The following is a 10,732-nucleotide window of genomic DNA, read 5'->3' on the forward strand; positions in this document are numbered from 1 at the left end:
ATGAGGCAGAGTGGAGTAGTGGTAAAAGCTTTTGATGGTACCCGCAAAACGGTGATTGGTGAGGTTGAACTCCCAGTCAAGATTGGACCAAGTGATTTCCAGATCACTTTTCAGGTCATGGATATCCACCCATCATATAACTGTCTGTTGGGCAGACCATGGATTCACGAGGCAGGCGCCGTGACATCCACCATACACTAGAAATTGAAATTTGTCAAGAACAAAAAGCTGGTGGTGGTAGGGGGAGAGAAGGCTCTTCTGGTTAGCCATCTGTCTTCCTTTTCTTATATAGATGCTGAGGATGAAGTTGGAACGTCATTCCAAGCTTTACCTATTGCTGAGCCTACTAAGAAAGGAACTTCTTCATTTGCGTCCTACAATGATGCTAAGTTGGCCATTGAGCATGGCACAACTACCGTTTAGGACAAATGATCAAGATGGAAGACAACAATTCTCGGGCTGGCATAGGGTATTCTTCTGGCACTTTCAACAAGCATGGGTTGTTTCAGAGTGGTGGGTTCATCCACGCCGTCCAAGACGAGGAAGCTGCTGCTATTGTGGAAGAGGACGCAGAGGAAGATTCTGGAAACATTGTCATCCCTGGAGGGGTCTGCAATAACTGGGTCGTTGTTGATGTTCCAACGGTTGTCCATAAGTCAACGTAATGTTCATTTTGTTAAAAAACCCTTCTCCCATGCCAAAAGGAGGAGTGATGACATTGTTGGCTCATAAATACAATGATATTTTCATTCAATTAATTCATGTTAAATGTTTGTTTTTCCAATTATTTTCACTTTTTGCTTTTTGCATGAAATTGGTGATCACATAAAACCTTAAAATTAGAATAAAATCAATCTTTTCATCTGCATAATGATTTGCCTTGTTTGAATTCTAAAATCTCTTTATATCCAAAATCATTATGCAGGTTGATCAAACCCATTGAACATAATGATCCAACACCATCTCCCAACTTTGAGTTCCCTGTATTTGAGGCCGAAGAAGATGATGTTGAAGAGATTCCTGATGAGATTACCCGTCTACTTGAGCATGAAGAGAAGATCATTCAGCCGCATCTTGAGAATCTGGAAACAGTCAACTTGGGGTCTGAGGATTGTGTACGTGAAGTAAAGATTGGGGCACTCCTTGAAGAATCTGTGAAGAAGGGGTTGATTGAGTTGCTACGAAAATGCGTCGACGTTTTTGCCTGGTCATATGAAGACATGCCCGGTATAGATACTGATATCATGCAACATTTCCTGCCGTTGAAGCCTGAGTGTGTGCCTGTGAAGCAGAAGCTCAGAAGAACTCATCCCGACATGGTAGTAAAGATCAAAGAAGAAGTTCAGAAGCAAATTGATGCACAGGGTTTATGGTGACTTCTACATATCCTCAGTGGGTGGCCAATATTGTGCCCGTGCCTAAAAAAGATGGAAAAGTCCGAATGTGTGTGAACTATAGAGACTTGAATAAATCTAGTCCAAAAGATGATTTCCCTCTACCACATATTGATATGTTGGTAGATAATACAGCTAAATTCAATGTCTTCTCATTTATGGACGGATTTTCCGGATATAATCAGATTAAAATGGCACCCGAGGATATGGAGAAGACAACATTCATCACACCTTGGGAAACATTTTGTTATTGAGTGATGTCCTTCGGTTTGAAGAACGTCGGAGCCACGTTTCAACGAGCTATGACTACCTTGTTTCACGATATGATGCACAAGGAGATCGAGGTATATGTTGATGATATGATTACAAAGTCAAGAACGGAAGTTGAACATGTAGAGCACTTGTTGAAGCTTTTTCAGCGTTTGAGGAAGTATAAGCTTCACCTGAATCCTAACAAGTGTACATTTGGAGTCCGTTCTGGCAAGTTATTGGGCTTTATTGTCAGCGAGAGAGGTATTGAGGTTGATCCTGCAAGGTCAAAGCAATACAAGAGATGCCTGCACCCAAAACTGAGAAGCAAGTCCGAGGTTTTCTTGGCCGTTTGAATTATATCTCCAGATTTATATCCCACATGACTGCCACATGTGCGCCAATATTCAAGCTCCTCCGGAAAGATCAACGTCATGATTGGACCGAGGATTTCCAGAAGGCCTTTGACAGTATTAAAGAGTATATGTCCGAGCCTCCGATTCTGTCTCCGCCTGTGGAAGGGAGACCCTTGATTATGTATCGGACTGTTCTTGAAGACTCAATGGGTTGTGTCCTTGTTCAACAAGACGAATCAGGGAAGAAAGAATATGTTATCTACTACCTGAGTAAGAAGTTCACCGATTGTGAGTCTCGATACTCAATGCTTGAGAACACATGTTGTGCTTTGGCTTGGGCTGCTAAGCGTTTACACCAGTATATGTTAAATCATACGACTTGGTTGATATCCAAAATGGATCCAATCAAGTATATCTTTGAAAAGCCTGCTTTAACTGGGAGGATTGCCCGTTGGCAGATGTTGTTATTTGAGTATGATATTGAGTATCGAGCTCAGAAAGCTATTAAAGGTAGTATCTTGGCTGACCACTTGGCACATCAACCAATTGAGGATTATCAGTCAAGTCAATATGACTTCCCGGACGAGGAGATTCTGTATTTGAAAATGAAAGATTGCGATGAGCCTACGCTCGATGAAGGTCCAGAGCCTGGTTCCCGATGGAGCATGGTGTTTAATGGCGCTGTAAATCAGTAGGGAAATGGTATTGGGGCAGTGATTATTACTCCTCAGGGCACATATTTTCCTTTTACAGCAAGGCTAACTTTCAAATGCACGAATAATATGGCGGAGTATGAGGCCTATATTATGGGTTTAGAAGAATGTATTGATCTTAGGATCAAACATCTTGATGTTTATGGTGATTCGGCCCTTGTTGTTAACCAGATTAAGGGTGAATGGGAGACGAATCAGCCTGGCCTCATCCCATATAGAGATTATGCGAGGAGGATTTCAACGTTCTTTACTAAGGTTGACTTCCATCATATCCCTCGAGATGAGAATCGGATGGCAGATGCACTTGCTACACTTGCTTCGATGATTATGGTGAGACTCTGGAATGAGGTTCCCAATATTACTGTGACGCGCTTGGATAGACCAAATCATGTATTTACAATAGAGGAGGTGCAGGATGATAAGCCATGGTATTATGACATCAAGTGTTTTCTTCAGAGTCAGATTTACTCGCCTAGGGCATATGTTAAAGATGGAAAGACTTTAAGGAGATTATCAGGCAGTTTCTACCTCAATGGTGATGTGTTTTATAAGAGGAATTTTGACATGGTTCTGCTCAGATGCGTGGATAGACACGAAGCAGACCTGTTGATGGCTGAGGTCCATGAGGGTTCATTTGGTACTCATTCCAATGGACATGCCATGGCTAGGAAGATGTTGAGAGCATACTACTATTGGCTGACAATGGAGTCTGATTGCTGCAAATATGTGAAGAAATGCCATAAATGTCAGATTTATACGGATAAGATTCATATTCCCCCAACACTTCTGAATGTGATTTCATCACCATGGCCTTTCTCCATGTGGGGAATTGACATGATTGGCATGATAGAGCCGAAAGCGTCCAACGGTCACAAGTTTATTCTCGTAGCAATTAATTACTTCACCAAGTGGGTTGAAGCGGCATCATACGCGAACGTGACCAGGAAGGTGATTGTGAAGTTTATTAAAAATCAACTCATATGTCGTTATGGTGTGCCAGACAAGATCATTACTGATAATAGATCTAACTTGAACAACAAGATGATGAAAGAGCTGTGTAGCGAGTTCAAGATTGCGCATCATAATTCTTCCCCTTATAGACCCAAGATGAATGGGGCTGTTGAAGCTGCTAATAAGAATATCAAGAAGATTGTACAGAAGATGGTTGTTACGTACAAAGATTGGCATGAGATGCTGCCATTTGCTTTGCATGGTTATCGTACATCTGTCCGCACTTCAACAGGGGCAACCCCTTTCTCCCTTGTTTATGGCATGGAGGCTGGGCTCCCAGTAGAGGTGGAGATCCCATCAATGAGAGTCCTGATGGAAGCCAGGTTGACTGATGCTGAATGGGTCCAGAGTCATTACGACCAACTGAATTTGATAGAAGAAAATAGATTGACTGCCATGTGCCATGGTTAGTTATACCAGCAGAGGATGAAGAAAGCCTTTGATAAGAAGGTCAAGCCTCGTGTGTTTCGAGAAGGTGACCTCGTGCTCAAGAAAGTCTTGTCTTTCACGCCCGATTCCAGTGGCAAGTGGACTCCAAACTATGAAGGTCCATATGTTGTTAAGAGAGCCTTTTCAGGCAGTGCTTTGATACTTACAACTATGTATGGGGAGGATTTCACTCATCCTGTGAATTCAGATGCAGTTAAGAAATACTTCGCCTAAAATAAAAATAAAAAACAGAATAGCTCGCTAAGTTGAAAACCCGAAAGGGTGGCTTAGGCAAAAATGAGCGTCTCGGTGGATTGAAAACCCGAAAGGGCGATCCAGGCAAAAGTTAGAGACATAAAAAATGAATATGTATCCCGCTAGATTGAGTACCTCACCCTGGGGAAATCTAGGCAAAAAATAGGGATTTTGGCATGTAACTGCATCCTGACAAGACTTTGTTCTACAACTGTTATCTGTCAAAGGTTCTCGCTCAATCATCGTCAATTGAAGCTTCAAATACATCGGATTCAGAGTTGGTGGAAAAATGGTCATTATGTTCAATGTATCCCTTTTCCAATATATATCACCAATTCAAATTTGTAAAGATCCATGGAGTCTTGCCATTTGCAGACTACCATTCCATCAAATAAATTTGAGCCTTTATCCAATCCTTTGCACTCTTATTTGTTTCTGTTCAACAAATGTTTTGCATGTTTTAATTGGAAAATATCATTGTTTTAAATAAATAAAATTTTCATAAATTGTTTTTAAATGAAGTGAACATTCACAATGACAAAAAGGATACTTGGGACGTCTTCAGTGCTCTCCCAAGGATAGTATGATCTCCAAAAGGGTAAGACAGTGGTTCATATTCCCAACATAATTGTATCCCCTTCATTATCTTTCAGGTTGTCTCCTCCGCGAGTGCAGAAGAAGATTATGCACCACCAAATCCCCGGAGAGTTTGGGAGTCTGGTCTTAATCTCCTGTCTCCCTAGTAAAGCTGGATTTAGCATTTGTGTTATCAATTATATGGTTGTCATCCCTTGCGTGGATTGACCTTAGATCCCTTATAGATTGATAAATTGAATATGCTTAATCTTTTCGAAGAAGTTGGTTTTCCTTCACTTCAAGTTAGAAATCTCTCCGCTAGAGTGAGTAGGAAATCCCCAGCATAAGCGGAATTATCATCAAGTTTGGTTTGTAGCTTTTCCCCTGTGGACTTGCCCACTTTGATCTCCAGCAGATTTGCTCCTCGACCATCCTCAGCAGGTTTGATCCCACTTTTACTCCCCAACATGGTCACCAGTAGGGTATCCCCAGTAGATCGCCTACGGGTAATCCCCAGTTCGGTCGTCAGTAGTGTTTCCCTAGTGGAGTTGACTGGTCAGAGCTTGTTCGTTATTTTCCTCCTGAGTAGAGTGGGTGTTGAAAATGTTTATTTTCTATCCTCAACGGAGTAGTATTCTCTCCTCCTCGGCAGATATGATTTATCCAGCAGTGCAAGGAAATGTATTGGTGTTGGAACTTTCTGATTGGTGGTGCTTCCCCATATAGTTTCATCTTTCCCCTGGATAATTTCCCCGGTAGAATGGCTTTCTACGATGGATCGTATCCATGTTCGATTCCCTAGCCAAGACTTTACCTGATTGCAGAATAGTGTGGGAACTTCTGAGTAAGACGTGTTGATTCTTTCTCATTGGAGTGTTTGGTTCTCCTTTCCATGCAGAGGTCTTTGTTTCCTGGTATCTGTTGCCCCCATCAGATTGGATGTTCTCCAGTGGGCCTGGCTTTCTCTTTTGAGACGTAGTACCGGATGTTTGTCCATTAATACCTGGACCTGGTTGTGTTAGATATGTTTGTTTGTCAGCATTAATCATACATAAACTACGCATATACAAGCATAATTTTAACATTCAGATATTCATGCTGCATTCCTTTGCCATATATCTTTGTTTGTTGTCTCCTGCTATCTGGTGATATATACTTCCCCAAAGCAGATGTTTGTGTCTGATCTCTCCATATAGAATCAGCCCGGTAGGCAGAAAGTGTTTACCCTGTCTTCCATATTCCCCACTGAGTTATGTCCTCGTGGATGATTATTATTTCTGTTTCCTCCCAAAACATGTATTGGGATGAAATTTCTCCCCTGAGTTATATCCTCATTGGGTTGAGTCTCATTTCTTTGTGACTCTCTAGCTTGTTCCTAGATTGACTCCTCTTGTTATTTCCCCTGCACTTCCCCGCAGTTCAGATGAATGATTGCTTAGTAACCAGTAATTGTCCATCTTTTCCCCGACGGAGTTTGTGGCCTTCTACCCAGTAATCGGTAGTTGTAAGTCCTATTGTTTGTGGTTTTCTACCTTCATATCGGTAGTTGTAAACCCCATTTTTATCCCCTTGCAGAGTTAACCTTATTTTGTTCATCCTAACCGATGACGGTTACTCTTCTGTGGTTTTCTACCCCGTAGCCGGTAGATGTAATCCCCTCCTTGTTGGTTATCTTTATCCAATATTCGGTATCGATATTCTTTCACTTTTGAGTATATCTCCCAGTAACCAGCGATATGTCTCTCGAATGATTGCTCTAATTAAGCAATTTATCCCCCCAGCGAGTTATCTTTCATTTACCCTTGTTTGGTAATGATTGTTTCTCCTTTGATTGGTCATCATTTTGTACCTAGTATTCGGTATCCCGATGTCCTTTCCTTTCGGTCGTTTTATCCTTTATTAATCTAGTAACCGGTTGTGGATAATCTGCCATGCGAATATATTATCTATGCTCTGACGGTAATAGATAATATATCTCATGCGCTCTTCAGTTGAAGTCTTTTTCTTCCCCAGTCGAGTAAGATTCGTATTTCCTTGCGGAACTGAATGTCCATCCTGTAATCGAGTTTGCTTTTTCAGCCCTCCTTTCGGATGATGGGTGTCTTGGAAACATTCCCCAATTCACGCTTGGTTGGTCACCTATTATATGCCCAGTAACCGGTATCCCTGGTGTTCCTTCCTTTTATGCTCCCTACTATGGCTTTTTGTCCCTTGTGGAGTCAGATTTCCTGAGTCGAAGTATACCTTTTAGGTCTTCCTCAGATGATTTTGGATGTTTGATATCTCTCACCCTTATACCGGTCTTAGATATTTATTCTCCCCGAGCATGTTGCTCTCTCACCCTCATATCGATGTGTTGATCACATGTCTCCTTGAGCTTATTACCCAGTAACCGGTAATACCTCGTCTTGTTTTTTCTTCAGCTGAGTCCTCTTTGGACATTCCCCGGTGAAGTCCCTTAGTGGATTTTCCCCATCTGAGTCCGGATTTTTATCCGAAGTATCCTTTGGGGATAATTTTGCTGTATTGGCATATTCCCTAATACATGCACCTTTGCGTCAGCTCGAGTCTTTCCATTGATTTCTTTTCGTGGAATTCCCCCTCGTGTCTCTCAACAAGTTTTAAGTCGTAACCTGCTCACGCATTTTATTCCCTTTATTTCCCATTAAAGTCCCCAGAGTCTCTGTCCCATTTATGAGTGTATTACTCATATGAATTTTTAGTTTCTTCAGATTTCTTTTCTTCTTTGTGGACACATATCTCCACAGAGTATTACCTTTTGCATACATACATTCGCATCATGAGGTCTCTTAGGGACCAAAATTCGTCTCTTTGTTATTATTTAAGCCCATTCTACCTCGTCGAGACGAAGATTTTAAACTTCACTTCTCCAGCTAGAATGACCTTAAATAGGGGCACCTGTAAGACCCTAATTTTGATCCTAAGATCCCTCATGGCATCATAACCATTGCATTTGCATTTGCCTCAAGGATCATAGCATCTTGGCTCCTTAACTTTGGGTGGGATCTCTTGAGAGTTGGCTTGAGATCACCAAGCATGCTTGAATTGTATACTATTGCTTTTCTTACTTTGTTTACTAACCAAAAGCACAAAAATATGTCACTAACATCTTTTGTTTGTAGCTTGAGCAGTCACAAGACCCAAGACTCCTAGGTGGCCCCATGCTCATTGAAATGTCTAGGTGAAGATGAAAAGCAAGCATGGAAATGGTTCCCAAAGCTCTCATCCATCAAATATGCCTCCCAAGTATCTCGATTCATCATTTTGATCAAAGCAAACCAAAGGGTTTGAGGCTTGTTTCCCAAGGAAACCCTAATTCATCTATTTATCAACTATGCCTTGCTCATGAAGCAACCCCAACCCATGATCAAATAAAATCAAGGAAAGTTATTTAATTCATCATTTCATGCATATTTCAACTTATTTGAGTGTCCTCAATCATCAATTCATCAAGATATGAGGTTTGGACTTGAGAAGTTGATTAGTCAATTCATCTGACTATTTCGAAGTACACTGAGACCTAACTTTTGATGTGTTTGTCAAATGGAGATGACCCCAAGAGAAAACATGTTCTTAATAACCTTCTGAACAACCTTTATGTTCATCAAAAATCCATTTGAAGCATGGAAGGTCATCATCCATTTCAAAGCATTATAGGTCATTTTGATTGAAACCCTAATTTTGAGTCAACTTCCCAAGAGCATAACTCATTCATTTTTCATGATTTTAAGGTGGGATCAAATGCATTGGAAATATTAAGATGTCTAATTCATTTGTTATGTTGAGCAAAGTTTCAAAATCCTAAAATCAATACATGTGATAATGCAAAACATTATAGGTCACTTTGGACCAAAGGCATTGAAATGTGAAGAAGTCCAACTTCAAGTGCCCATAACGTCTTCATAAAAAATCCAAATGATGCAAAATTTAAGTCCTAATTGATTGAATTGAAACGAAATACAACTTTTATGTTGAAGGTTTTGTCATTTGGAACTTGCATCATTGAAACAGAAGTGCTTGAAGTTTGGCCATTTTTGAAATTTTCACATGTACATGTTTTGCACCTTACACTTCGTGATCATTTTTCACCAATTTACAAATGTCAAATGAAGTTTTGGTCAACATAACAATTAATCCTCATGCCAAAATCTTTCCAACCATTACCCATAAGGCTATATGTCACTTTTGGAAATGCCATTTTCGAAGGGATGAACATATTCGTGCATTTTTGGAAATCAATTAAAATTGCATTGCATGAGCTTAGTACACATAATCTGCACGTCCATTTTGATTCTATTTGGCATCAGCTTGCAAATCCAAGTGGAATTGGGCCCTCCATGCGCCTGTACAGGCCCATGCATGGAGGCCCTTTCCATCCATGCACATGCTTTTGATCATGCATTCAGCCATCTCTTGCTATAAATAAGTGCTCCATGCTTCTCATTTTCACAACCTAAGGGCACCTGTTATGCTGCATGAATCACACCTTAACCATACTCAAAGGAACTCACCATTTCTTTCAAATTTTTCAGATCTAAATTTCAATTTCCTTGATTGATTTTTAGATCTACAGTTCCTAAGCCTTGCTCACCTTGATCCATAGAACACACTGTAAGCATAAGCATCAAGACATCATGCTCTCAAACTCCTCATTTCAGAGGTTTACATCCAAACTTATTTTCTTCGAATCTACTTGTATATAGCATATTTCTTGTTGTTGCTGGGTTGTCTGAAGTCCTCTCCATAGAGGCAATAATTTTGTGCTTTGAATTATTGAATTCCAACAAGTTTCAGTTGAACACCACAAAATTCAAGCTCTGATTCCTCTTTCTATGGAAGCCTAGAGTAGAATTGGTTGGTACAAGGGTGATGTACATCACCCCAGCTTTCATTTGATACCAGGATTGTGTCATTTGGTGGAGTTTTAATCTCTGCAATTTTTGGTCGGCGCCGGAAGTTGGCCGGAGAAGACGGTGGTGTACACCACCGTCTGGTCTCCAGATTGAATCACAACCGTGCATTTTTATTTCCAGATTAGATCTGAGCCACTCAATGTTATGACTTAATTATTGGCAAGGTGTTATGCGTTTGACTAAAGTGCATGGTAGATGCGCACATGTAGTCCAAGCGATTTGCCAGCTCAATTAATGAGCTCTCCATCCAATGCTCCACGTTTTTTTGCCATTTTAATTTCTGATTTCATTTTCTTTTTATTTCTTTAATTCCTTTTCATTTCAAAAAATCATATCTCATTCATTATTGGTCCAAAAAATGTGAGACCAATTGCATTTTTCTTCTTTTAATTTCTAGTTTCTAAAAATGATTTTTAATATTTTTTATTTTATCATTTGATATTTTTTAGGATTTTTCTCTTTTCTGGTTATTTTTAATTCATTTTAAAATGTTTTTTAATATTCAAAAAATACAAAAATATTTTTTTCAACCTCTTTGAATGATGATAGATCTATGAAAAGTATTCTCATCAATTTATTAATTGATTTGAGATTTATTTGAGATTTTAATTCAATTAGGTTATTTTTATGCAATTTTTAATTGATTTAAAGTAGTTTCTGACTTCTAAAAATGCTGAAATTTTTTGTCAAACTTTGTTTGACCTTGTTGAACTTAGGATAATTCACTTGGACTTTTCAAAGTTGATTTGAAGTGAATTTGAAGTTTGACCTTTCTTTATTATTTTAATTCAAGTATTATTTTAATTTTTAAAAAT

This window comes from Lathyrus oleraceus, chromosome 1, assembly GCF_024323335.1.
Source record: "Lathyrus oleraceus cultivar Zhongwan6 chromosome 1, CAAS_Psat_ZW6_1.0, whole genome shotgun sequence".
Taxonomy (NCBI): domain Eukaryota; kingdom Viridiplantae; phylum Streptophyta; class Magnoliopsida; order Fabales; family Fabaceae; genus Lathyrus; species Lathyrus oleraceus.